The 27,500-nt window shown below is 41.2% G+C and overlaps 1 protein-coding gene and 12 non-coding genes across 13 annotated transcripts in view; 1 reads left to right on the top strand and 12 right to left on the bottom strand.

Annotated features, from left to right (window-relative positions):
• LOC128482812 (uncharacterized) overlaps nt 1–27,500 on the top strand; it is a 379,467-nt gene that overhangs the window by 100,496 nt on the left and 251,471 nt on the right. The gene's annotated exons all lie outside the window — the stretch shown is intronic.
• On the bottom strand, nt 1,022–1,095 carry TRNAN-GUU (transfer RNA asparagine (anticodon GUU)). The gene has a single exon. It is a non-coding gene; the product is annotated as a tRNA-Asn (tRNA).
• On the bottom strand, nt 3,180–3,253 carry TRNAN-GUU (transfer RNA asparagine (anticodon GUU)). Its single transcript has one exon. It is a non-coding gene; the product is annotated as a tRNA-Asn (tRNA).
• TRNAN-GUU (transfer RNA asparagine (anticodon GUU)) lies at nt 9,296–9,369 on the bottom strand. The gene has a single exon. It is a non-coding gene; the product is annotated as a tRNA-Asn (tRNA).
• Nucleotides 15,997–16,070, bottom strand: TRNAN-GUU (transfer RNA asparagine (anticodon GUU)). The gene has a single exon. It is a non-coding gene; the product is annotated as a tRNA-Asn (tRNA).
• Nucleotides 17,245–17,318, bottom strand: TRNAN-GUU (transfer RNA asparagine (anticodon GUU)). Its single transcript has one exon. It is a non-coding gene; the product is annotated as a tRNA-Asn (tRNA).
• Nucleotides 18,493–18,566, bottom strand: TRNAN-GUU (transfer RNA asparagine (anticodon GUU)). Its single transcript has one exon. It is a non-coding gene; the product is annotated as a tRNA-Asn (tRNA).
• Nucleotides 19,741–19,814, bottom strand: TRNAN-GUU (transfer RNA asparagine (anticodon GUU)). Its single transcript has one exon. It is a non-coding gene; the product is annotated as a tRNA-Asn (tRNA).
• TRNAN-GUU (transfer RNA asparagine (anticodon GUU)) lies at nt 21,295–21,368 on the bottom strand. The gene has a single exon. It is a non-coding gene; the product is annotated as a tRNA-Asn (tRNA).
• On the bottom strand, nt 22,541–22,614 carry TRNAN-GUU (transfer RNA asparagine (anticodon GUU)). Its single transcript has one exon. It is a non-coding gene; the product is annotated as a tRNA-Asn (tRNA).
• TRNAN-GUU (transfer RNA asparagine (anticodon GUU)) lies at nt 23,952–24,025 on the bottom strand. The gene has a single exon. It is a non-coding gene; the product is annotated as a tRNA-Asn (tRNA).
• Nucleotides 25,200–25,273, bottom strand: TRNAN-GUU (transfer RNA asparagine (anticodon GUU)). The gene has a single exon. It is a non-coding gene; the product is annotated as a tRNA-Asn (tRNA).
• TRNAN-GUU (transfer RNA asparagine (anticodon GUU)) lies at nt 26,428–26,501 on the bottom strand. The gene has a single exon. It is a non-coding gene; the product is annotated as a tRNA-Asn (tRNA).

Here is a 27,500-nt window from a genome sequence, read left to right on the forward strand (position 1 = left end):
TTAGGCTAGGTTTCCACTTGGTTTTTTTTTGCTAAAAACGCCCATAAAAACGCCAATAGCGCCACCTGGCGTTTTTTTAGTGAAAAACGGCTGCAGCCAGATGTTAGCTGTTCTTCAATAGGATATCGCAAAATGCCATTTCCACTTGGCCTTTTTCTGTTTGGCGTTTTTTCAGTCCTCTTTGGCGTTTGTCTGCTTTTTTGGGCTCTGTGGCAGTTTTTCAAAATCGCAGCATGTTGACACTCTGGCGTTTTTTGCAAGGAAATCTTGGCGTTTTTCTCCAATAGAAGTCTATGGGAGAGAAAAAACGCCATGAAAAAGCCATGTGGGTTTATTGCCTTGGCGTTTTTTATGACGTTTTTTCCACAGTTACAATGCAGAGGATGGACCCAGTATCTGTGTGTCCTACGAGAAATAGGCTGAAAACAAACAGTTTCACACAAAACAAAGTCCTGGACTGGTTCATATTGAATTTTACACCATTTGGAACAAACATGCCATTACAAACAAACATACCCGACGCATCAACTGGATCCTGCGTGCCAAAAGCAACAGCAAACAATTTGCACCATCATTTGGGGCCAATCTTCCCAGAGGAGCAGACATTCGGAATAAAGCATGCCTTACAAACCACAGAAAAGAGACAAAAGGGTCTACCAAGTAAATGACATCAGGAGGGGGCAGATACTTGCCATTTATCCTAATCCCTTTTAGCTGGGTGAAACTTCTAACTTGTAAAGGCTGGAAAAACTGCCTAAGGTCAAAAAAAGCAATTTCCACAGAAAGGCTAAAACGCCAGAAAAAACGCCAAAACGCAGGTAAATGCAGTGCCAGTTTTCTTGGCGTTTTTCCTGGCGTTTTTCATCAAGAAAAAAACGCAGGACAAAAACCCAAGTGGAAACCTAGCCTTAGCTTAATGTTGGAAAGCTTTAAGGATTTTGCATTTCTGTCTTTCAATGTAATCACTAGCTCATTGGTGTTGCAAAGACAGGAACGAAAGTTTTCAGGAAAACATCCCACTCGTCCCTGGGTGGGCTTGAACCACCAACCTTTCGGTTAACAGCCGAACGCGCTAACCGATTGCGCCACAGAGACAACCACATGCGACTGTTTTCAGAGAAGCAGTGAGGATTATGACTTTAAACCTTCAGCATTCCAGAGGGCTTAGTGACCATAGCAGAAGAATTGACAGTTGTATCTCAACTGTTTATACATTATTTCATGATGGTGAGAACTTGTACTCCTAAATTGTCTTTACGAATCTTGAAGAAGAGATTTGGGAAAAAAAAGTCAGATATTCATGGTTTTTTATCATTTGGGAAGAAAGTGGCAAAAAGTTGGCACTTTCGAAGCTTGAAGAAGAGATTTGGAGAAAAAAAAGTCAGGAATTAATGTGTTTTTATCATTTGTGAAGAAAGTGCCACGAAAAGCAGAGTGGCGCAGCGGCAGCGTGCTGGGCCCATAACCCAGAGGTCGATGGATCGAAACCATCCTCTGCTAGATGTCATTTTTACATAGGGTTAATAACTTCTGTCATTGATGATATTGCATGAAAACAGCATCCTCCCCTCGGACAAACAGCTGTACAGAAAACAGAGTGGCGCAGCGGAAGCGTGCTGGGCCCATAACCCAGATGTCGATGGATCGAAACCATCCTCTGCTAGATGTCATTTTTACATAGGGTTAATAACTTCTGTCATTGATGATATTGTATTAAAACAGCATTCTCCCCTCGGACAAACCACTATATGAAAAGCAGAATGGCGCAGCGGAAGCGTGCTGGGCCCATAACCCAGAGGTCGATGGATCGAAACCATCCTCTGCTAGTTTTGTTTTCATTATATCACTTTTCTGTTTAAGCACAACTGGCGTTGCATAAGATTATTTGGCACGTAGGGTTAACAACTTGTGTCATTTATGATATTGTATGAAAACGGCATTCTCCCCTTGCCAGCCACTATTTTGGTAACGGCTGCCCGAATTATTAACAACATGTAGTATTGTAGACGTGGCCTAAGTTAAAAAACAAAAAATTAATAATAATAATCTAAGCATTCCAAAATTGGCACTATGCCAAGAAGTTTTTCCTGTGTTTTTCCATGGAAGGATTGGCATGCTTTGTCTGGAAGATAACTTTCCACAAGTGGAATAAGAAGATTTAGGCTAGGTTTCCACTTGGTTTTTTTTTGCTAAAAACGCCCATAAAAACGCCAATAGCGCCACCTGGCGTTTTTTTAGTGAAAAACGGCTGCAGCCAGATGTTAGCTGTTCTTCAATAGGATATCGCAAAATGCCATTTCCACTTGGCCTTTTTCTGTTTGGCGTTTTTTCAGTCCTCTTTGGCGTTTGTCTGCTTTTTTGGGCTCTGTGGCAGTTTTTCAAAATCGCAGCATGTTGACACTCTGGCGTTTTTTGCAAGGAAATCTTGGCGTTTTTCTCCAATAGAAGTCTATGGGAGAGAAAAAACGCCATGAAAAAGCCATGTGGGTTTATTGCCTTGGCGTTTTTTATGACGTTTTTTCCACAGTTACAATGCAGAGGATGGACCCAGTATCTGTGTGTCCTACGAGAAATAGGCTGAAAACAAACAGTTTCACACAAAACAAAGTCCTGGACTGGTTCATATTGAATTTTACACCATTTGGAACAAACATGCCATTACAAACAAACATACCCGACTCATCAACTGGATCCTGCGTGCCAAAAGCAACAGCAAACAATTTGCACCATCATTTGGGGCCAATCTTCCCAGAGGAGCAGACATTCGGAATAAAGCATGCCTTACAAACCACAGAAAAGAGACAAAAGGGTCTACCAAGTAAATGACATCAGGAGGGGGCAGATACTTGCCATTTATCCTAATCCCTTTTAGCTGGGTGAAACTTCTAACTTGTAAAGGCTGGAAAAACTGCCTAAGGTCAAAAAAAGCAATTTCCACAGAAAGGCTAAAACGCCAGAAAAAACGCCAAAACGCAGGTAAATGCAGTGCCAGTTTTCTTGGCGTTTTTCCTGGCGTTTTTCATCAAGAAAAAAACGCAGGACAAAAACCCAAGTGGAAACCTAGCCTTAGCTTAATGTTGGAAAGCTTTAAGGATTTTGCATTTCTGTCTTTCAATGTAATCACTAGCTCATTGGTGTTGCAAAGACAGGAACGAAAGTTTTCAGGAAAACATCCCACTCGTCCCTGGGTGGGCTTGAACCACCAACCTTTCGGTTAACAGCCGAACGCGCTAACCGATTGCGCCACAGAGACAACCACATGCGACTGTTTTCAGAGAAGCAGTGAGGATTATGACTTTAAACCTTCAGCATTCCAGAGGGCTTAGTGACCATAGCAGAAGAATTGACAGTTGTATCTCAACTGTTTATACATTATTTCATGATGGTGAGAACTTGTACTCCTAAATTGTCTTTACGAATCTTGAAGAAGAGATTTGGGAAAAAAAAGTCAGATATTCATGGTTTTTTATCATTTGGGAAGAAAGTGGCAAAAAGTTGGCACTTTCGAAGCTTGAAGAAGAGATTTGGAGAAAAAAAAGTCAGGAATTAATGTGTTTTTATCATTTGTGAAGAAAGTGCCACGAAAAGCAGAGTGGCGCAGCGGAAGCGTGCTGGGCCCATAACCCAGAGGTCGATGGATCGAAACCATCCTCTGCTAGATGTCATTTTTACATAGGGTTAATAACTTCTGTCATTGATGATATTGCATGAAAACAGCATCCTCCCCTCGGACAAACAGCTGTACAGAAAACAGAGTGGCGCAGCGGAAGCGTGCTGGGCCCATAACCCAGATGTCGATGGATCGAAACCATCCTCTGCTAGATGTCATTTTTACATAGGGTTAATAACTTCTGTCATTGATGATATTGTATTAAAACAGCATTCTCCCCTCGGACAAACCACTATATGAAAAGCAGAATGGCGCAGCGGAAGCGTGCTGGGCCCATAACCCAGAGGTCGATGGATCGAAACCATCCTCTGCTAGTTTTGTTTTCATTATATCACTTTTCTGTTTAAGCACAACTGGCGTTGCATAAGATTATTTGGCACGTAGGGTTAACAACTTGTGTCATTTATGATATTGTATGAAAACGGCATTCTCCCCTTGCCAGCCACTATTTTGGTAACGGCTGCCCGAATTATTAACAACATGTAGTATTGTAGACGTGGCCTAAGTTAAAAAACAAAAAATTAATAATAATAATCTAAGCATTCCAAAATTGGCACTATGCCAAGAAGTTTTTCCTGTGTTTTTTCATGGAAGGAATGGCATGCTTTGTCTGGAAAATAACTTTCCACAAGTGGAATAAGAAGATTTAGCTTAATGTTGGAAAGCTTTAAGGATTTTGCATTTCTGTCTTTCAATGTAATCACTAGCTCATTGGTGTTGCAAAGACAGGAATGAAAGTTTTCAGGAAAACATCCCACTCGTCCCTGGGTGGGCTTGAACCACCAAGCTTTCGGTTAACAGCCGAACGCGCTAACCGATTGCGCCACAGAGACAACCACATGTGACTGTTTTCAGAGAAGCAGTGAGGATTATGACTTTAAACCTTCAGCATTCCAGAGGGCTTAGTGACCATAGCAGAAGAATTGACAGTTGTATCTCAACTGTTTATACCTTATTTCATGATGGTGAGAACTTGTACTCCTAAATTGTCTTTACGAATCTTGAAGAAGAGATTTGGGGAAAAAAGTCAGATATTCATGGTTTTTTATCATTTGGGAAGAAAGTGGCAAAAAGTTGGCACTTTCGAAGCTTGAAGAAGAGATTTGGAGAAAAAAAAGTCAGGAATTAATGTGTTTTTATCATTTGTGAAGAAAGTGCCACAAAAAGCAGAGTGGCGCAGCGGAAGCGTGCTGGGCCCATAACCCAGAGGTCGATGGGTCGAAACCATCCTCTGCTAGATGTCGTTTTCACATAAGGTTAATAACTTCTGTCATTGATGGTATTGCATAAAAACAGCGTTCTCCCCTCGGACAAACAGCTGTACAGAAAGCAGAGTGGCGCAGCGGAAGCGTGCTGGGCCCAGAGGTCGATGGATCGAAACCATCCTCTGCTAGATGTCATTTTTACATAGGGTTAATAACTTCTGTCATTGATGATATTGCATGAAAACAGCATTCTCCCCTCGGACAAACTGCTGTACAGAAAGCAGAGTGGTGCAGCGGAAGCGTGCTGGGCCCATAACCCAGAGGTCGATGGATCGAAACCATCCTCTGCTAGATGTCATTTTTACATAGGGTTAATAACTTCTGTCATTGATGATATTGCATTAAAACAGCATTCTCCCCTCGGACAAACTGCTATATGAAAAGCAGAGTGGCGCAGCGGAAGCGTGCTGGGCCCATGACCCAGCGGTCGATGGATCGAAACCATCCTCTGCTAATTTTGTTTTCATTATGTCACTTTTCTGTTTAAGCACAACTGGCGTTGCATAAGATTAATTGGTACGTAGGGTTAACAACTTGTGTCATTTATGATATTGTATGAAAACGGCATTCTCCCCTTGCCAGCCACTATTTTGGTAACGGCTGCCCGAATTATTAACAACATGTAGTATTGTAGACGTGGCCTAAGTTAAAAAACAAATAATTAATAATAATAATCTAAGCATTCCAAAATTGGCACTATGCCAAGAAGTTTTTCCTGTGTTTTTCCATGGAAGGAATGGCATGCTTTGTCTGGAAAATAACTTTCCACAAGTGGAATAAGAAGATTTAGGCTAGGTTTCCACTTGGTTTTTTTTTGCTAAAAACGCCCATAAAAACGCCAATAGCGCCACCTGGCGTTTTTTTAGTGAAAAACGGCTGCAGCCAGATGTTAGCTGTTCTTCAATAGGAAATCGCAAAATGCCATTTCCACTTGGCCTTTTTCTGTTTGGCGTTTTTTCAGTCCTCTTTGGCGTTTGTCTGCTTTTTTGGGCTCTGTGGCAGTTTTTCAAAATCGCAGCATGTTGACACTCTGGCGTTTTTTGCAAGGAAATCTTGGCGTTTTTCTCCAATAGAAGTCTATGGGAGAGAAAAAACGCCATGAAAAAGCCATGTGGGTTTATTGCCTTGGCGTTTTTTATGACGTTTTTTCCACAGTTACAATGCAGAGGATGGACCCAGTATCTGTGTGTCCTACGAGAAATAGGCTGAAAACAAACAGTTTCACACAAAACAAAGTCCTGGACTGGTTCATATTGAATTTTACACCATTTGGAACAAACATGCCATTACAAACAAACATACCCGACGCATCAACTGGATCCTGCGTGCCAAAAGCAACAGCAAACAATTTGCACCATCATTTGGGGCCAATCTTCCCAGAGGAGCAGACATTCGGAATAAAGCATGCCTTACAAACCACAGAAAAGAGACAAAAGGGTCTACCAAGTAAATGACATCAGGAGGGGGCAGATACTTGCCATTTATCCTAATCCCTTTTAGCTGGGTGAAACTTCTAACTTGTAAAGGCTGGAAAAACTGCCTAAGGTCAAAAAAAGCAATTTCCACAGAAAGGCTAAAACGCCAGAAAAAACGCCAAAACGCAGGTAAATGCAGTGGCAGTTTTCTTGGCGTTTTTCCTGGCGTTTTTCATCAAGAAAAAAACGCAGGACAAAAACCCAAGTGGAAACCTAGCCTTAGCTTAATGTTGGAAAGCTTTAAGGATTTTGCATTTCTGTCTTTCAATGTAATCATTAGCTCATTGGTGTTGCAAAGACAGGAATGAAAGTTTTCAGGAAAACATCCCACTCTTCCCCGGGTGGGCTTGAACCACCAACCTTTCGGTTAACAGCCGAACGCGCTAACCGATTGCGCCACAGAGACAACCACATGTGACTGTTTTCAGAGAAGCAGTGAGGATTATGACTTTAAACCTTCAGCATTCCAGAGGGCTTAGTGACCATAGCAGAAGAATTGACAGTTGTATCTCAACTGTTTATACATTATTTCATGATGGTGAGAACTTGTACTCCTAAATTGTCTTTACGAATCTTGAAGAAGAGATTTGGGAAAAAAAAGTCAGATATTCATGGTTTTTTATCATTTGGGAAGAAAGTGGCAAAAAGTTGGCACTTTCGAAGCTTGAAGAAGAGATTTGGAGAAAAAAAAGTCAGGAATTAATGTGTTTTTATCATTTGTGAAGAAAGTGCCACGAAAAGCAGAGTGGCGCAGCGGAAGCGTGCTGGGCCCATAACCCAGAGGTCGATGGATCGAAACCATCCTCTGCTAGATGTCATTTTTACATAGGGTTAATAACTTCTGTCATTGATGATATTGCATGAAAACAGCATTCTCCCCTCGGACAAACAGCTGTACAGAAAACAGAGTGGCGCAGCGGAATGTGCTGGGCCCATAACCCAGATGTCGATGGATCGAAACCATCCTCTGCTAGATGTCATTTTTACATAGGGTTAATAACTTCTGTCATTGATGATATTGCATTAAAACAGCATTCTCCCCTCGGACAAACCACTATATGAAAAGCAGAATGGCGCAGCGGAAGCGTGCTGGGCCCGTATCCCAGAGGTCGATGGATCGAAACCATCCTCTGCTAGTTTTGTTTTCATTATATCACTTTTCTGTTTAAGCACAACTGGCGTTGCATAAGATTATTTGGCACGTAGGGTTAACAACTTGTGTCATTTATGATATTGTATGAAAACGGCATTCTCCCCTTGCCAGCCACTATTTTGGTAACGGCTGCCCGAATTATTAACAACATGTAGTATTGTAGACGTGGCCTAAGTTAAAAAACAAAAAATTAATAATAATAATCTAAGCATTCCAAAATTGGCACTATGCCAAGAAGTTTTTCCTGTGTTTTTTCATGGAAGGAATGGCATGCTTTGTCTGGAAAATAACTTTCCACAAGTGGAATAAGAAGATTTAGCTTAATGTTGGAAAGCTTTAAGGATTTTGCATTTCTGTCTTTCAATGTAATCACTAGCTCATTGGTGTTGCAAAGACAGGAATGAAAGTTTTCAGGAAAACATCCCACTCGTCCCTGGGTGGGCTTGAACCACCAACCTCTCGGTTAACAGCCGAACGCGCTAACCGATTGCGCCACAGAGACAACCACATGTGACTGTTTTCAGAGAAGCAGTGAGGATTATGACTTTAAACCTTCAGCATTCCAGAGGGCTTAGTGACCATAGCAGAAGAATTGACAGTTGTATCTCAACTGTTTATACATTATTTCATGATGGTGAGAACTTGTACTCCTAAATTGTCTTTACGAATCTTGAAGAAGAGATTTGGGAAAAAAAGTCAGGAATTAATGTGTTTTATCATTTGTGAAGAAATTACCACGAAAAGCAGAGTGGCGCAGCGGAAGCGTGCTGGGCCCATAACCCAGAGGTCGATGGATTGAAACCATCCTCTGTTAGATGTCGTTTTCACATAGGGTTAATAACTTATGATATTGCATAAAAACAGCATTCTTCCCTCGGACAAACAGCTGTACAGAAAGCAGAGTGGCGCAGCGGAAGCGTGCTGGGCCCAGAGGTCGATGGATCGAAACCATCCTCTGCTAGATGTCATTTTTACATAGGGTTAATAACTTCTGTCATTGATGATATTGCATGAAAACAGCATTCTCCCCTCGGACAAACAGCTGTACAGAAAGCTGAGTGGTGCAGCGGAAGCGTGCTGTGCCCCTAACCCAGAGGTCGATGGATCGAAACCATCCTCTGCTAGATGTCATTTTTACATAGGGTTAATAACTTCTGTCATTGATGATATTGCATTAAAACAGCATTCTCCCCTCGGACAAACAGCTATATGAAAAGCAGAGTGGCACAGCGGAAGCGTGCTGGGCCCATGACCCAGAGGTCGATGGATCGAAACCATCCTCTGCTAATTTTGTTTTCATTATGTCACTTTTCTGTTTAAGCACAACTGGCGTTGCATAAGATTATTTGGCACGTAGGGTTAACAACTTGTGTCATTTATGATATTGTATGAAAACGGCATTCTCCCCTTGCCAGCCACTATTTTGGTAACGGCTGCCCGAATTATTAACAACATGTAGTATTGTAGACGTGGCCTAAGTTAAAAAACAAAAAATTAATAATAATAATCTAAGCATTCCAAAATTGGCACTATGCCAAGAAGTTTTTCCTGTGTTTTTTCATGGAAGGAATGGCATGCTTTGTCTGGAAAATAACTTTCCACAAGTGGAATAAGAAGATTTAGCTTAATGTTGGAAAGCTTTAAGGATTTTGCATTTCTGTCTTTCAATGTAATCACTAGCTCATTTGTGTTGCAAAGACAGGAATGAAAGTTTTCAGGAAAACATCCCACTCGTCCCTGGGTGGGCTTGAACCACCAACCTTTCGGTTAACAGCCGAACGCGCTAACCGATTGCGCCACAGAGACAACCACATGTGACTGTTTTCAGAGAAGCAGTGAGGATTATGACTTTAAACCTTCAGCATTCCAGAGGGCTTAGTGACCATAGCAGAAGAATTGACAGTTGTATCTCAACTGTTTATACCTTATTTCATGATGGTGAGAACTTGTACTCCTAAATTGTCTTTACGAATCTTGAAGAAGAGATTTGGGAAAAAAAGTCAGATATTCATGGTTTTTTATCATTTGGGAAGAAAGTGGCAAAAAGTTGGCACTTTCGAAGCTTGAAGAAGAGATTTGGAGAAAAAAAAGTCAGGAATTAATGTGTTTTTATCATTTGTGAAGAAAGCGCCACAAAAAGCAGAGTGGCGCAGCGGAAGCGTGCTGGGCCCATAACCCAGAGGTCGATGGGTCGAAACCATCCTCTGCTAGATGTCGTTTTCACATAAGGTTAATAACTTCTGTCATTGATGGTATTGCATAAAAACAGCGTTCTCCCCTCGGACAAACAGCTGTACAGAAAGCAGAGTGGCGCAGCGGAAGCGTGCTGGGCCCAGAGGTCGATGGATCGAAACCATCCTCTGCTAGATGTCATTTTTACATAGGGTTAATAACTTCTGTCATTGATGATATTGCATGAAAACAGCATTCTCCCCTCGGACAAACTGCTGTACAGAAAGCAGAGTGGTGCAGCGGAAGCGTGCTGGGCCCATAACCCAGAGGTCGATGGATCGAAACCATCCTCTGCTAGATGTCATTTTTACATAGGGTTAATAACTTCTGTCATTGATGATATTGCATTAAAACAGCATTCTCCCCTCGGACAAACTGCTATATGAAAAGCAGAGTGGCGCAGCGGAAGCGTGCTGGGCCCATGACCCAGAAGTCGATGGATCGAAACCATCCTCTGCTAATTTTGTTTTCATTATGTCACTTTTCTGTTTAAGCACAACTGGCGTTGCATAAGATTAATTGGTACGTAGGGTCAGGGGCGTACCTAGAGTATTTGGCACCCGGGGCGGATCCTGTAAGTGGCACCCCCCCCCCCAAATGTAAAGACATCTACAAAATTATGTTGGCAAGAATATTTATTGCACCAATTTGTAAACTGCATGTCAACTGTAAACAACAAGAAATCTGAAAAAATAAATTAATAACGTATAAGTAAAATAAATATGTTTAAATAACATTTACTGAACATATAATAGTGCTTTCTTTAATAACCCCCCCAAAAAAACAACAAACACAACAAGTTTCTAAGAAGACCTAACAAATGAGTGACAAACATTACAAATTAAGTACTGGCTAAGCAGCTAAAGACACTATAAACTAAAAAAAATTCTGATATTATAATCAGGAGTCACCATAACATTGTTCTCTTTTTATTTAAGCATTTGCATATATAGTGGTGTTGCCATGTCGACTCATGATTATATATACCATATGAACCAGACACTGACTGTGGTGTAGCATGACACCTATCACTATATACTGAGCCAGGCAGTGACGGTGGTACAGCATAATGCCTATCACTCTATACTGAGACAGACATTGACGGTGGTGCAGCTTAAGTAATTTCATTATATATTGAGGCAAACATTACAGTGAAACAGCATAACTCCTATCACTATACACTGAGCCAGATACTACAGTGGAACAGCATAACACCTATCACTATAACTGAGCCAGATATTGATGGTGGTACAGCATAACCGCTATCTTTATATACTGAGCTAGACACTTATAGTAGTACAACATAACTATCATTATACACTGAGGCAGACATTGACAGTTGTGCAGCACAACTGCTATCATTATATACTGAGACACGCGCTGACAGTAGTACAACATAACTGTTTCCATTATATACTGAGGCACGCGCTGACGGTGGTACAACATAACTGTTAATATATACTGAGGCCCACATTGCCGGTGATACAGGATAACACCTATCACTTTATACTGAGCACACATTGACGGTGGGGCAGCGTAATCCATATCACTATACATTGAGCCTGACATTTACAATAATGCAGCATAACCCATATCACTATATACAAAGCCATTGATGTGGTGTAGGCCTACCACTTCAGTGTCTGGCTTAGTATATAGTGGTAGGGGTTATGCTGCATTATTGTAAATGTCTAGATCGATGTATAGCGATAGGGATTATGTTGTACTGCCCTCAACTGCAGATCAGGGGAAGACTGTGAGAGTCAGTACAGCCTTCCCTTCTTCTGACTGCACCGTGACATTGGGAGGTCCTCTCCCCGTAATCATCCCCAAAGTCCATTTCTCCCCTACGTCACTAAACCACAACTCTCTTTTAATTACTCCCTGTAGTTCAGGTATAGATCAAATAAACAACACATGGAAACAGCACGTGCAACTGAATAAGACATAAATATCCTGTATTTACAGGTATACATAAATAATGTATGGAAACATAGCATTGCAGGTATAAATCAACAGAACACACAAACTCAGCATTGCAGGTATAGATCAACTGGAAATCACTCAGCACTGAAGGTATAGATCAAATAAACAACACATGGAAACAGCACCCCAGGTATTGATCAACTGAATAAGACATACAAATCCTGTATTTGCTGGTAAACATAAATAATGTATAGAAACATAGCATAGCAGATACAGACCAACACATTAACACACAAACCCAGCTTTTCAGGTATTGATCAATTGGAATTCACATAAAAACTCAGCATTAAAGTTATAGATAAAACACCCTAAATTACAGGCATAGATCACAGATTGCACAACCCAAAGCCAGCGTCCACATTGCCCACATAGAACCTGACCAGCACCCTGCGGTGGGGGTGCAAGGCCTCTGTCTCCCAGCTCTGCCACTGTACGGAACAGTATAGAGTGATGGGAGTTATGATGTACTTTAGAGCATAATTATAATGAAAAAGACATTGGAAATGGTACAGCATAACACCCATCACTCTCACACATTTACCAATCAACACTTACCAATCCACAGATTCCACACATACCAATCCACAGATTCCACACATACCAATCCACAGATTCCACACATACCAATCCACACATACCAATCCACACATACCAATCCACAGATTCCACACATACCAATCCACAGATTCCACACATACCAATCCACACATACCAATCCACACATACCAATCCACAGATTCCACACATACCAATCCACACATACCAATCCACAGATTCCACACATAGCAATCCACACATACCAATCCACAGATTCCACACATACCAATCCACAGATTCCACACATACCAATCCACACATATACCAATCCACAGATTCCACACATACCAATCCACACATATACCAATCCACAGATTCCACACATAGCAATCCACACATACCAATCCACACATACCAATCCACAGATTCCACACATACCAATCCACAGATTCCACACATACCAATCCACACATACCAATCCACACATACCAATCCACAGATTCCACACATACCAATCCACACATACCAATCCACAGATTCCACACACAGCAATCCACACATACCAATCCACAGATTCCACACATACCAATCCACAGATTCCACACATACCAATCCACACATATACCAATCCACAGATTCCACACATACCAATCCACTCTCACTGTCACTCAGTCTTAATGAATGATTTCCTACCTTCTTTTCTACTTCTTTTCTTCTTACAGCAGTTTTTTCTTTTTACAGCAGTCTTCCTCTTCGCTCCTCTTCTTCTGTCTTCTTCCGGGTCAGAGGGCACTGTGGGCGCGGCTTCAGTGCCGCCGGCACTGAAGCCGCGCCCACAGTGCCCTCTGCACAGCAGCAGTTGCCGCGCGGATCGCAAGGGAGTAGAATCGGAGGTCTTTAACAGACCTCCGGCTCCCTTGAGTGATTTTAAGCCGGTTCAAGGGAACCGGCTTAAAATCACTCAAGGGAGCCGGAGGTCTGTTAAAGACCTCCGATACCGCTCTCTTGCGAGCCTGCTCCTCCAGCGGCGGACATTACTGTCCGTCTCTGGAGGGGTGCCGACTGCCGGCAAGTTGGCACCCCCCTGATGAGCGGCACCCGGTGCGGACCGCCCCCCCCGCCCCCCGCTAGGTACGCTACTGCGTAGGGTTAACAACTTGTGTCATTTATGATATTGTATGAAAACGGCATTCTCCCCTTGCCAGCCACTATTTTGGTAACGGCTGCCCGAATTATTAACAACATGTAGTATTGTAGACGTGGCCTAAGTTAAAAAACAAATAATTAATAATAATAATCTAAGCATTCCAAAATTGGCACTATGCCAAGAAGTTTTTCCTGTGTTTTTCCATGGAAGGATTGGCATGCTTTGTCTGGAAAATAACTTTCCACAAGTGGAATAAGAAGATTTAGGCTAGGTTTCCACTTGGTTTTTTTTTTGCTAAAAACGCCCATAAAAACGCCAATAGCGCCACCTGGCGTTTTTTTAGTGAAAAACGGCTGCAGCCAGATGTTAGCTGTTCTTCAATAGGAAATCGCAAAATGCCATTTCCACTTGGCCTTTTTCTGTTTGGCGTTTTTTCAGTCCTCTTTGGCGTTTGTCTGCTTTTTTGGGCTCTGTGGCAGTTTTTCAAAATCGCAGCATGTTGACACTCTGGCGTTTTTTGCAAGGAAATCTTGGCGTTTTTCTCCAATAGAAGTCTATGGGAGAGAAAAAACGCCATGAAAAAGCCATGTGGGTTTATTGCCTTGGCGTTTTTTATGACGTTTTTTCCACAGTTACAATGCAGAGGATGGACCCAGTATCTGTGTGTCCTACGAGAAATAGGCTGAAAACAAACAGTTTCACACAAAACAAAGTCCTGGACTGGTTCATATTGAATTTTACACCATTTGTAACAAACATGCCATTACAAACAAACATACCCGACGCATCAACTGGATCCTGCGTGCCAAAAGCAACAGCAAACAATTTGCACCATCATTTGGGGCCAATCTTCCCAGAGGAGCAGACATTCGGAATAAAGCATGCCTTACAAACCACAGAAAAGAGACAAAAGGGTCTACCAAGTAAATGACATCAGGAGGGGGCAGATACTTGCCATTTATCCTAATCCCTTTTAGCTGGGTGAAACTTTTAACTTGTAAAGGCTGGAAAAACTGCCTAAGGTCAAAAAAAGCAATTTCCACAGAAAGGCTAAAACGCCAGAAAAAACGCCGAAACGCAGGTAAATGCAGTGGCAGTTTTCTTGGCGTTTTTTCTGGCGTTTTTCATCAAGAAAAAAACGCAGGACAAAAACCCAAGTGGAAACCTAGCCTTAGCTTAATGTTGGAAAGCTTTAAGGATTTTGCATTTCTGTCTTTCAATGTAATCATTAGCTCATTGGTGTTGCAAAGACAGGAATGAAAGTTTTCAGGAAAACATCCCACTCTTCTCTGGGTGGGCTTGAACCACCAACCTTTCGGTTAACAGCCGAACGCGCTAACCGATTGCGCCACAGAGACAACCACATGTGACTGTTTTCAGAGAAGCAGTGAGGATTATGACTTTAAACCTTCAGCATTCCAGAGGGCTTAGTGACCATAGCAGAAGAATTGACAGTTGTATCTCAACTGTTTATACATTATTTCATGATGGTGAGAACTTGTACTCCTAAATTGTCTTTACGAATCTTGAAGAAGAGATTTGGGAAAAAAAAGTCAGATATTCATGGTTTTTTATCATTTGGGAAGAAAGTGGCAAAAAGTTGGCACTTTCGAAGCTTGAAGAAGAGATTTGGAGAAAAAAAAGTCAGGAATTAATGTGTTTTTATCATTTGTGAAGAAAGTGCCACGAAAAGCAGAGTGGCGCAGCGGAAGCGTGCTGGGCCCATAACCCAGAGGTCGATGGATCGAAACCATCCTCTGCTAGATGTCATTTTTACATAGGGTTAATAACTTCTGTCATTGATGATATTGCATGAAAACAGCATTCTCCCCTCGGACAAACAGCTGTACAGAAAACAGAGTGGCGCAGCGGAATGTGCTGGGCCCATAACCCAGATGTCGATGGATCGAAACCATCCTCTGCTAGATGTCATTTTTACATAGGGTTAATAACTTCTGTCATTGATGATATTGCATTAAAACAGCATTCTCCCCTTGGACAAACCACTATATGAAAAGCAGAGTGGTGCAGCGGAAGCATGCTGGGCCCATAACCCAGCGGTCGATGGATCGAAACCATCCTCTGCTAATTTTGTTTTTATAATGTCACTTTTCTGTTTAAGCACAACTGGCGTTGCATAAGATTAATTGGCACGTAGGGTTAACAACTTGTGTAATTTATGATATTGTATGAAAACGGCATTCTCCCCTTGCCAGCCACTTTTTTGGTAACGGCTGCCCGAATTATTAACAACATGTAGTATTGTAGACGTGGCCTAAGTTAAAAAACAAAAAATTAATAATAATAATCTAAGCATTCCAAAATTGGCACTATGCCAAGAAGTTTTTCCTGTTTTTTCATGGAAGGATTGGCATGCTTTGTCTGGAAAATAACTTTCCACAAGTGGAATAAGAAGATTTAGCTTAATGTTGGAAAGCTTTAAGGATTTTGCATTTCTGTCTTTCAATGTAATCATTAGCTCATTGGTGTTGCAAACACAGGAATGAAAGTTTTCAGGAAAACATCCCACTCGTCCCTGGGTGGGCTTGAACCACCAACCTTTCGGTTAACAGCCGAACGCGCTAACCGATTGCGCCACAGAGACAACCACGTGTGACTGTTTTCAGAGAAGCAGTGAGGATTATGACTTTAAACCTTCAGCATTCCAGAGGGCTTAGTGACCATAGCAGAAGAATTGACAGTTGTATCTCAACTGTTTATACATTATTTCATGATGGTGAGAACTTGTACTCCTAAATTGTCTTTACGAATCTTGAAGAAGAGATTTGGAAAAAAAAGTCAGATATTCATGGTTTTTTATCATTTGGGAAGAAAGTGGCAAAAAGTTGGCACTTTTGAAGCTTGAACAAGAGATTTGGAGAAAATAAAGTCAGGAATTAATGTGTTTTATCATTTGTGAAGAAAGCACCATGAAAAGCAGAGTGGCGCAGCGGGAGCGTGCTGGGCCCATAACCCAGAGGTCGATGGATCGAAACCATCCTCTGCTAGATGTCATTTTTACATAGGGTTAATAACTTCTGTCATTGATGATATTGCATGAAAACAGCATTCTCCCCTCGGACAAACAGCTTTACGGAAAGCAGAGTGGCGCAGCGGAAGCGTGCTGGGCCCATAACCCAGAGGTCGATGGTTCGAAACCATCCTCTGCTAGATGTCATTTTTACATAGGGTTAATAACTTCTGTCATTGATGATATTGCATTAAAACAGCACTCTCCCCTCGGACAAACCACTATACTAAAAGCAGAGTGGCGCAGCGGAAGCGTGCTGGGCCCATAACCCAGAGGTCGATGGATTGAAACCATCCTCTGCTAATTTTGTTTTTATAATGTCACTTTTCTGTTTAAGCACAACTGGCGTTGCATAAGATTAATTGGCACGTAGGGTTAACAACTTGTGTCATTTATGATATTGTATGAAAACGGCATTCTCCCCTTGCCAGCCACTTTTTTGGTAACGGCTGCCCGAATTATTAACAACATGTAGTATTGTAGACGTGGCCTAAGTTAAAAAACAAAAAATTAATAATAATAATCTAAGCATTCCAAAATTGGCACTATGCCAAGAAGTTTTTCCTGTGTTTTTTCATGGAAGGATTGGCATGCTTTGTCTGGAAAATAACTTTCCACAAGTGGAATAAGAAGATTTAGCTTAATGTTGGAAAGCTTTAAGGATTTTGCATTTCTGTCTTTCAATGTAATCATTAGGTCATTGGTGTTGCAAGCACAGGAATGAAAGTTTTCAGGAAAACATCCCACTCGTCCCTGGGTGGGCTTGAACCACCAACCTTTCGGTTAACAGCCGAACGCGCTAACCGATTGCGCCACAGAGACAACCACTTGTGACTGTTTTCAGAGAAGCAGTGAGGATTATGACTTTAAACCTTCAGCATTCCAGAGGGCTTAGTGACCATAGCAGAAGAATTGACAGTTGTATCTCAACTGTTTATACATTATTTCATGATGGTGAGAACTTGTACTCCTAAATTGTCTTTACGAATCTTGAAGAAGAGATTTGGAAAAAAAAGTCAGATATTCATGGTTTTTTATCATTTGGGAAGAAAGTGGCAAAAAGTTGGCACTTTTGAAGCTTGAAGAAGAGATTTGGAGAAAAAAAAGTCAGGAATTAATGTGTTTTATCATTTGTGAAGAAAGCACCATGAAAAGCAGAGTGGCGCAGCGGAAGCGTGCTGGGCCCATAACCCAGAGGTCGATGGATTGAAACCATCCTCTGCTAGATGTCATTTTTACATAGGGTTAATAACTTCTGTCATTGATGATATTGCATTAAAACAGCATTCTCCCCTCGGACAAACAGCTTTACAGAAAGCAGAGTGGCGCAGCGGAAGCGTGCTGGGCCCATAACCCAGAGGTCGATGGATCGAAACCATCCTCTGCTAGATGTCATATTTACATAGGGTTAATAACTTCTGTCATTGATGATATTGCATTAAAACAGCATTCTCCCCTCGGACAAACCACTATACTAAAAGCAGAGTGGCGCAGCGGAAGCGTGCTGGGCCCATAACCCAGAGGTCGATGGATCGAAACCATCCTCTGCTAATTTTGTTTTTATAATGTCACTTTTCTGTTTAAGCACAACTGGCGTTGCATAAGATTAATTGGCACGTAGGGTTAACAACTTGTGTCATTTATGATATTGTATGAAAACGGCATTCTCCCCTTGCCAGCCACTTTTTTGGTAACGGCTGCCCGAATTATTAACAACATGTAGTATTGTAGACGTGGCCTAAGTTAAAAAACAAAAAATTAATAATAATAATCTAAGCATTCCAAAATTGGCACTATGCCAAGAAGTTTTTCCTGTGTTTTTTCATGGAAGGATTGGCATGCTTTGTCTGGAAAATAACTTTCCACAAGTGGAATAAGAAGATTTAGCTTAATGTTGGAAAGCTTTAAGGATTTTGCATTTCTGTCTTTCAATGTAATCATTAGGTCATTGGTGTTGCAAGCACAGGAATGAAAGTTTTCAGGAAAACATCCCACTCGTCCCTGGGTGGGCTTGAACCACCAACCTTTCGGTTAACAGCCGAACGCGCTAACCGATTGCGCCACAGAGACAACCACTTGTGACTGTTTTCAGAGAAGCAGTGAGGATTATGACTTTAAACCTTCAGCATTCCATAGGGCTTAGTGACCATAGCAGAAGAATTGACAGTTGTATCTCAACTGTTTATACATTATTTCATGATGGTGAGAACTTGTACTCCTAAATTGTCTTTACGAATCTTGAAGAAGAGATTTGGAAAAAAAAGTCAGATATTCATGGTTTTTTATCATTTGGGAAGAAAGTGGCAAAAAGTTGGCACTTTTGAAGCTTGAAGAAGAGATTTGGAGAAAAAAAAGTCAGGAATTAATGTGTTTTATCATTTGTAAAGAAAGCACCATGAAAAGCAGAGTGGCGCAGCGGAAGCGTGCTGGGCCCATAACCCAGAGGTCGATGGATCGAAACCATCCTCTGCTAGATGTCATTTTTACATAGGGTTAATAACTTCTGTCATTGATGATATTGCATGAAAACAGCATTCTCCCCTCGGACAAACAGCTTTACAGAAAGCAGAGTGGCGCAGCGGAAGCGTGCTGGGCCCATAACCCAGAGGTCGATGGATCGAAACCATCCTCTGCTAGATGTCATTTTTACATAGGGTTAATAACTTCTGTCATTGATGATATTGCATTAAAACAGCATTCTCCCCTCGGACAAACCACTATACTAAAAGCAGAGTGGCGCAGCGGAAGCGTGCTGGGCCCATAACCCAGAGGTCGATGGATCGAAACCATCCTCTGCTAATTTTGTTTTTATAATGTCACTTTTCTGTTTAAGCACAACTGGCGTTGCATAAGATTAATTGGCACGTAGGGTTAACAACTTGTGTCATTTATGATATTGTATGAAAACGGCATTCTCCCCTTGCCAGCCACTTTTTTGGTAACGGCTGCCCGAATTATTAACAACATGTAGTATTGTAGACGTGGCCTAAGTTAAAAAACAAAAAATTAATAATAATAATCTAAGCATTCCAAAATTGGCACTATGCCAAGAAGTTTTTCCTGTGTTTTTTCATGGAAGGATTGGCATGCTTTGTCTGGAAAATAACTTTCCACAAGTGGAATAAGAAGATTTAGCTTAATGTTGGAAAGCTTTAAGGATTTTGCATTTCTGTCTTTCAATGTAATCATTAGGTCATTGGTGTTGCAAGCACAGGAATGAAAGTTTTCAGGAAAACATCCCACTCGTCCCTGGGTGGGCTTGAACCACCAACCTTTCGGTTAACAGCCGAACGCGCTAACCGATTGCGCCACAGAGACAACCACTTGTGACTGTTTTCAGAGAAGCAGTGAGGATTATGACTTTAAACCTTCAGCATTCCATAGGGCTTAGTGACCATAGCAGAAGAATTGACAGTTGTATCTCAACTGTTTATACATTATTTCATGATGGTGAGAACTTGTACTCCTAAATTGTCTTTACGAATCTTGAAGAAGAGATTTGGAAAAAAAAGTCAGATATTCATGGTTTTTTATCATTTGGGAAGAAAGTGGCAAAAAGTTGGCACTTTTGAAGCTTGAAGAAGAGATTTGGAGAAAAAAAAGTCAGGAATTAATGTGTTTTATCATTTGTAAAGAAAGCACCATGAAAAGCAGAGTGGCGCAGCGGAAGCGTGCTGGGCCCATAACCCAGAGGTCGATGGATCGAAACCATCCTCTGCTAGATGTCATTTTTACATAGGGTTAATAACTTCTGTCATTGATGATATTGCATGAAAACAGCATTCTCCCCTCGGACAAACAGCTTTACAGAAAGCAGAGTGGCGCAGCGGAAGCGTGCTGGGCCCATAACCCAGAGGTCGATGGATCGAAACCATCCTCTGCTAGATGTCATTTTTACATAGGGTTAATAACTTCTGTCATTGATGATATTGCATGAAAACAGCATTCTCCCCTCGGATAAACAGCTTTACAGAAAGCAGAGTGGCGCAGCGGAAGCGTGCTGGGCCCATAACCCAGAGGTCGATGGATCGAAACCATCCTCTGCTAGATGTCATTTTTACATATTGTTAATAACTTCTGTCATTGATGATATTGCATGAAAACAGCATTCTCCCCTCGGACAAACAGCTTTACAGAAAGCAGAGTGGCGCAGCGGAAGCGTGCTGGGCCCATAACCCAGAGGTCGATGGATCGAAACCATCCTCTGCTAGATGTCATTTTTACATAGGGTTAATAACTTCTGTCATTGATGATATTGCATTAAAACAGCATTCTCCCCTCAGACAAACCACTATATGAAAAGCAGAGTGGCCCATAACCCAGAGGTCGATGGATCGAAACCATCCTCTGCTAATTTTGTTTTTATATTGTCACTTTTCTGTTTAAGCACAACTGGCGTTGCATAAGATTAATTGGCACGTAGGGTTAACAACTTGTGTCATTTATGATATTGTATGAAAACGGCATTCTCCCCTTGCCAGCCACTATTTTGGTAACGGCTGCCCGAATTATTAACAACATGTAGTATTGTAGACGTGGCCTAAGTTAAAAAACAAAAAATTAATAATAATAATCTAAGCATTCCAAAATTGGCACTATGCCAAGAAGTTTTTCCTGTGTTTTTTCATGGAAGGATTGGCATGCTTTGTCTGGAAAATAACTTTCCACAAGTGGAATAAGAAGATTTAGCTTAATGTTGGAAAGCTTTAAGGATTTTGCATTTCTGTCTTTCAATGTAATCATTAGGTCATTGGTGTTGCAAGCACAGGAATGAAAGTTTTCAGGAAAACATCCCACTCGTCCCTGGGTGGGCTTGAACCACCAACCTTTCGGTTAACAGCCGAACGCGCTAACCGATTGCGCCACAGAGACAACCACTTGTGACTGTTTCAGAGAAGCAGTGAGGATTATGACTTTAAACCTTCAGCATTCCAGAGGGCTTAGTGACCATAGCAGAAGAATTGACAGTTGTATCTCAACTGTTTATACATTATTTCATGATGGTGAGAACTTGTACTCCTAAATTGTCTTTACGAATCTTGAAGAAGAGATTTGGAAAAAAAGTCAGATATTCATGGTTTTTTATCATTTGGGAAGAAAGTGGCAAAAAGTTGGCACTTTTGAAGCTTGAAGAAGAGATTTGGAGAAAAAAAAGTCAGGAATTAATGTGTTTTATCATTTGTGAAAAAAGCACCATGAAAAGCAGAGTGGCGCAGCGGAAGCGTGCTGGGCCCATAACCCAGAGGTCGATGGATCGAAACCATCCTCTGCTAGATGTCATTTTTACATAGGGTTAATAACTTCTGTCATTGATGATATTGCATGAAAACAGCATTCTCCCCTCGGACAAACAGCTTTACGGAAAGCAGAGTGGCGCAGCGGAAGCGTGCTGGGCCCATAACCCAGAGGTCGATGGATCGAAACCATCCTCTGCTAGATGTCATTTTTACATAGGGTTAATAACTTCTGTCATTGATGATATTGCATTAAAACAGCATTCTCCCCTCGGACAAACCACTATACTAAAAGCAGAGTGGCGCAGCGGAAGAGTGCTGGGCCCATAACCCAGAGGTCGATGGATCGAAACCATCCTCTGCTAATTTTGTTTTTATAATGTCACTTTTCTGTTTAAGCACAACTGGCGTTGCATAAGATTAATTGGCACGTAGGGTTAACAACTTGTGTCATTTATGATATTGTATGAAAACGGCATTCTCCCCTTGCCAGCCACTTTTTTGGTAACGGCTGCCCGAATTATTAACAACATGTAGTATTGTAGACGTGGCCTAAGTTAAAAAACAAAAAATTAATAATAATAATCTAAGCATTCCAAAATTGGCACTATGCCAAGAAGTTTTTCCTGTGTTTTTTCATGGAAGGATTGGCATGCTTTGTCTGGAAAATAACTTTCCACAAGTGGAATAAGAAGATTTAGCTTAATGTTGGAAAGCTTTAAGGATTTTGCATTTCTGTCTTTCAATGTAATCATTAGGTCATTGGTGTTGCAAGCACAGGAATGAAAGTTTTCAGGAAAACATCCCACTCGTCCCTGGGTGGGCTTGAACCACCAACCTTTCGGTTAACAGCCGAACGCGCTAACCGATTGCGCCACAGAGACAACCACTTGTGACTGTTTTCAGAGAAGCAGTGAGGATTATGACTTTAAACCTTCAGCATTCCATAGGGCTTAGTGACCATAGCAGAAGAATTGACAGTTGTATCTCAACTGTTTATACATTATTTCATGATGGTGAGAACTTGTACTCCTAAATTGTCTTTACGAATCTTGAAGAAGAGATTTGGAAAAAAAAGTCAGATATTCATGGTTTTTTATCATTTGGGAAGAAAGTGGCAAAAAGTTGGCACTTTTGAAGCTTGAAGAAGAGATTTGGAGAAAAAAAAGTCAGGAATTAATGTGTTTTATCATTTGTAAAGAAAGCACCATGAAAAGCAGAGTGGCGCAGCGGAAGCGTGCTGGGCCCATAACCCAGAGGTCGATGGATCGAAACCATCCTCTGCTAGATGTCATTTTTACATAGGGTTAATAACTTCTGTCATTGATGATATTGCATGAAAACAGCATTCTCCCCTCGGACAAACAGCTTTACAGAAAGCAGAGTGGCGCAGCGGAAGCGTGCTGGGCCCATAACCCAGAGGTCGATGGATCGAAACCATCCTCTGCTAGATGTCATTTTTACATAGGGTTAATAACTTCTGTCATTGATGATATTGCATGAAAACAGCATTCTCCCCTCGGATCAACAGCTTTACAGAAAGCAGAGTGGCGCAGCGGAAGCGTGCTGGGCCCATAACCCAGAGGTCGATGGATCGAAACCATCCTCTGCTAGATGTCATTTTTACATAGGGTTAATAACTTCTGTCATTGATGATATTGCATTAAAACAGCATTCTCCCCTCGGACAAACCACTATATGAAAAGCAGAGTGGCGCAGCGGAAGCATGCTGGGCCCATAACCCAGAGGTCGATGGATCGAAACCATCCTCTGCTAATTTTGTTTTTATAATGTCACTTTTCTGTTTAAGCACAACTGGCGTTGCATAAGATTAATTGGCACGTAGGGTTAACAACTTGTGTCATTTATGATATTGTATGAAAACGGCATTCTCCCCTTGCCAGCCACTTTTTTGGTAACGGCTGCCCGAATTATTAACAACATGTAGTATTGTAGACGTGGCCTAAGTTAAAAAACAAAAAATTAATAATAATAATCTAAGCATTCCAAAATTGGCACTATGCCAAGAAGTTTTTCCTGTGTTTTTTCATGGAAGGATTGGCATGCTTTGTCTGGAAAATAACTTTCCACAAGTGGAATAAGAAGATTTAGCTTAATGTTGGAAAGCTTCAAGGATTTTGCATTTCTGTCTTTCAATGTAATCATTAGGTCATTGGTGTTGCAAGCACAGGAATGAAAGTTTTCAGGAAAACATCCCACTCGTCCCTGGGTGGGCTTGAACCACCAACCTTTCGGTTAACAGCCGAACGCGCTAACCGATTGCGCCACAGAGACAACCACTTGTGACTGTTTTCAGAGAAGCAGTGAGGATTATGACTTTAAACCTTCAGCATTCCAGAGGGCTTAGTGACCATAGCAGAAGAATTGACAGTTGTATCTCAACTGTTTATACATTATTTCCTGATGGTGAGAACTTGTACTCCTAAATTGTCTTTACGAATCTTGAAGAAGAGATTTGGAAAAAAAAGTCAGATATTCATGGTTTTTTATCATTTGGGAAGAAAGTGGCAAAAAGTTGGCACTTTTGAAGCTTGAAGAAGAGATTTGGAGAAAAAAAAGTCAGGAATTAATGTGTTTTATCATTTGTGAAGAAAGCACCATGAAAAGCAGAGTGGCGCAGCGGAAGCGTGCTGGGCCCATAACCCAGAGGTCGATGGATCGAAACCATCCTCTGCTAGATGTCATTTTTACATAGGGTTAATAACTTCTGTCATTGATGATATTGCATGAAAACAGCATTCTCCCCTCGGACAAACAGCTTTACGAAAAGCAGAGTGGCGCAGCGGAAGCGTGCTGGGCCCATAACCCAGAGGTCGATGGATCGAAACCGTCCTCTGCTAGATGTCATTTTTACATAGGGTTAATAACTTCTGTCATTGATGATATTGCATTAAAACAGCATTCTCCCCTCGGACAAACCACTATACTAAAAGCAGAGTGGCGCAGCGGAAGCGTGCTGGGCCCATAACCCAGAGGTCGATGGATTGAAACCATCCTCTGCTAATTTTGTTTTTATAATGTCACTTTTCTGTTTAAGCACAACTGGCGTTGCATAAGATTAATTGGCACGTAGGGTTAACAACTTGTGTCATTTATGATATTGTATGAAAACGGCATTCTCCCCTTGCCAGCCACTTTTTTGGTAACGGCTGCCCGAATTATTAACAACATGTAGTATTGTAGACGTGGCCTAAGTTAAAAAACAAAAAATTAATAATAATAATCTAAGCATTCCAAAATAGGCAATATGCCAAGAAGTTTTTCATGTGTTTTTTCATGGAAGGATTGGCATGCTTTGTCTGGAAAATAACTTTCCACAAGTGGAATAAGAAGATTTAGCTTAATGTTGGAAAGCTTTAAGGATTTTGCATTTCTGTCTTTCAATGTAATCATTAGGTCATTGGTGTTGCAAACACAGGAATGAAAGTTTTCAGGAAAACATCCCACTCGTCCCTGGGTGGGCTTGAACCACCAACCTTTCGGTTAACAGCCGAACGCGCTAACCGATTGCGCCACAGAGACAACCACTTGTGACTGTTTTCAGAGAAGCAGTGAGGATTATGACTTTAAACCTTCAGCATTCCAGAGGGCTTAGTGACCATAGCAGAAGAATTGACAGTTGTATCTCAACTGTTTATACATTATTTCATGATGGTGAGAACTTGTACTCCTAAATTGTCTTTACGAATCTTGAAGAAGAGATTTGGAAAAAAAAGTCAGATATTCATGGTTTTTTATCATTTGGGAAGAAAGTGGCAAAAAGTTGGCACTTTCGAAGCTTGAAGAAGAGATTTGGAGAAAAAAAAGTCAGGAATTAATGTGTTTTATCATTTGTGAAGAAAGCACCATGAAAAGCAGAGTGGCGCAGCGGAAGCGTTCTGGGCCCATAACCCAGAGGTCGATGGATCGAAACCATCCTCTGCTAGATGTCATTTTTACATATTGTTAATAACTTCTGTCATTGATGATATTGCATGAAAACAGCATTCTCCCCTCGGACAAACAGCTTTACAGAAAGCAGAGTGGCGCAGCGGAAGCGTGCTGGGCCCATAACCCAGAGGTCGATGGATCGAAACCATCCTCTGCTAGATGTCATTTTTACATAGGGTTAATAACTTCTGTCATTGATGATATTGCATTAAAACAGCATTCTCCCCTCAGACAAACCACTATATGAAAAGCAGAGTGGCCCATAACCCAGAGGTCGATGGATCGAAACCATCCTCTGCTAATTTTGTTTTTATATTGTCACTTTTCTGTTTAAGCACAACTGGCGTTGCATAAGATTAATTGGCACGTAGGGTTAACAACTTGTGTCATTTATGATATTGTATGAAAACGGCATTCTCCCCTTGCCAGCCACTATTTTGGTAACGGCTGCCCGAATTATTAACAACATGTAGTATTGTAGACGTGGCCTAAGTTAAAAAACAAAAAATTAATAATAATAATCTAAGCATTCCAAAATTGGCACTATGCCAAGAAGTTTTTCCTGTGTTTTTTCATGGAAGGATTGGCATGCTTTGTCTGGAAAATAACTTTCCACAAGTGGAATAAGAAGATTTAGCTTAATGTTGGAAAGCTTTAAGGATTTTGCATTTCTGTCTTTCAATGTAATCATTAGGTCATTGGTGTTGCAAACACAGGAATGAAAGTTTTCAGGAAAACATCCCACTCGTCCCTGGGTGGGCTTGAACCACCAACCTTTCGGTTAACAGCCGAACGCGCTAACCGATTGCGCCACAGAGACAACCACTTGTGACTGTTTTCAGAGAAGCAGTGAGGATTATGACTTTAAACCTTCAGCATTCCAGAGGGCTTAGTGACCATAGCAGAAGAATTGACAGTTGTATCTCAACTGTTTATACATTATTTCATGATGGTGAGAACTTGTACTCCTAAATTGTCTTTACGAATCTTGAAGAAGAGATTTGGAAAAAAAAGTCAGATATTCATGGTTTTTTATCATTTGGGAAGAAAGTGGCAAAAAGTTGGCACTTTCGAAGCTTGAAGAAGAGATTTGGAGAAAAAAAGTCAGGAATTAATGTGTTTTATCATTTGTGAAGAAAGCATCATGAAAAGCAGAGTGGCGCAGCGGAAGCGTGCTGGGCCCATAACCCAGAGGTCGATGGATTGAAACCATCCTCTGCTAGATGTCATTTTTACATAGGGTTAATAACTTCTGTCATTGATGATATTGCATGAAAACAGCATTCTCCCCTCGGACAAACAGCTTTACAGAAAGCAGAGTGGCGCAGCGGAAGCGTGCTGGGCCCATAACCCAGAGGTCGATGGATCGAAACCATCCTCTGCTAGATGTCATTTTTACATAGGGTTAATAACTTCTGTCATTGATGATATTGCATTAAAACAGCATTCTCCCCTCGGACAAACCACTATACTAAAAGCAGAGTGGCGCAGCGGAAGCGTGCTGGGCCCATAACCCAGAGGTCGATGGATCGAAACCATCCTCTGCTAATTTTGTTTTTATAATGCCACTTTTCTGTTTAAGCACAACTGGCGTTGCATAAGATTAATTGGCACGTAGGGTTAACAACTTGTGTCATTTATGATATTGTATGAAAACGGCATTCTCCCCTTGCCAGCCACTTTTTTGGTAACGGCTGCCCGAATTATTAACAACATGTAGTATTGTAGACGTGGCCTAAGTTAAAAAACAAAAAATTAATAATAATAATCTAAGCATTCCAAAATTGGCACTATGCCAAGAAGTTTTTCCTGTGTTTTT

The sequence above is a fragment of the Spea bombifrons genome, chromosome 3, assembly GCF_027358695.1.
Source record: "Spea bombifrons isolate aSpeBom1 chromosome 3, aSpeBom1.2.pri, whole genome shotgun sequence".
NCBI lineage: Eukaryota > Metazoa > Chordata > Amphibia > Anura > Pelobatidae > Spea > Spea bombifrons.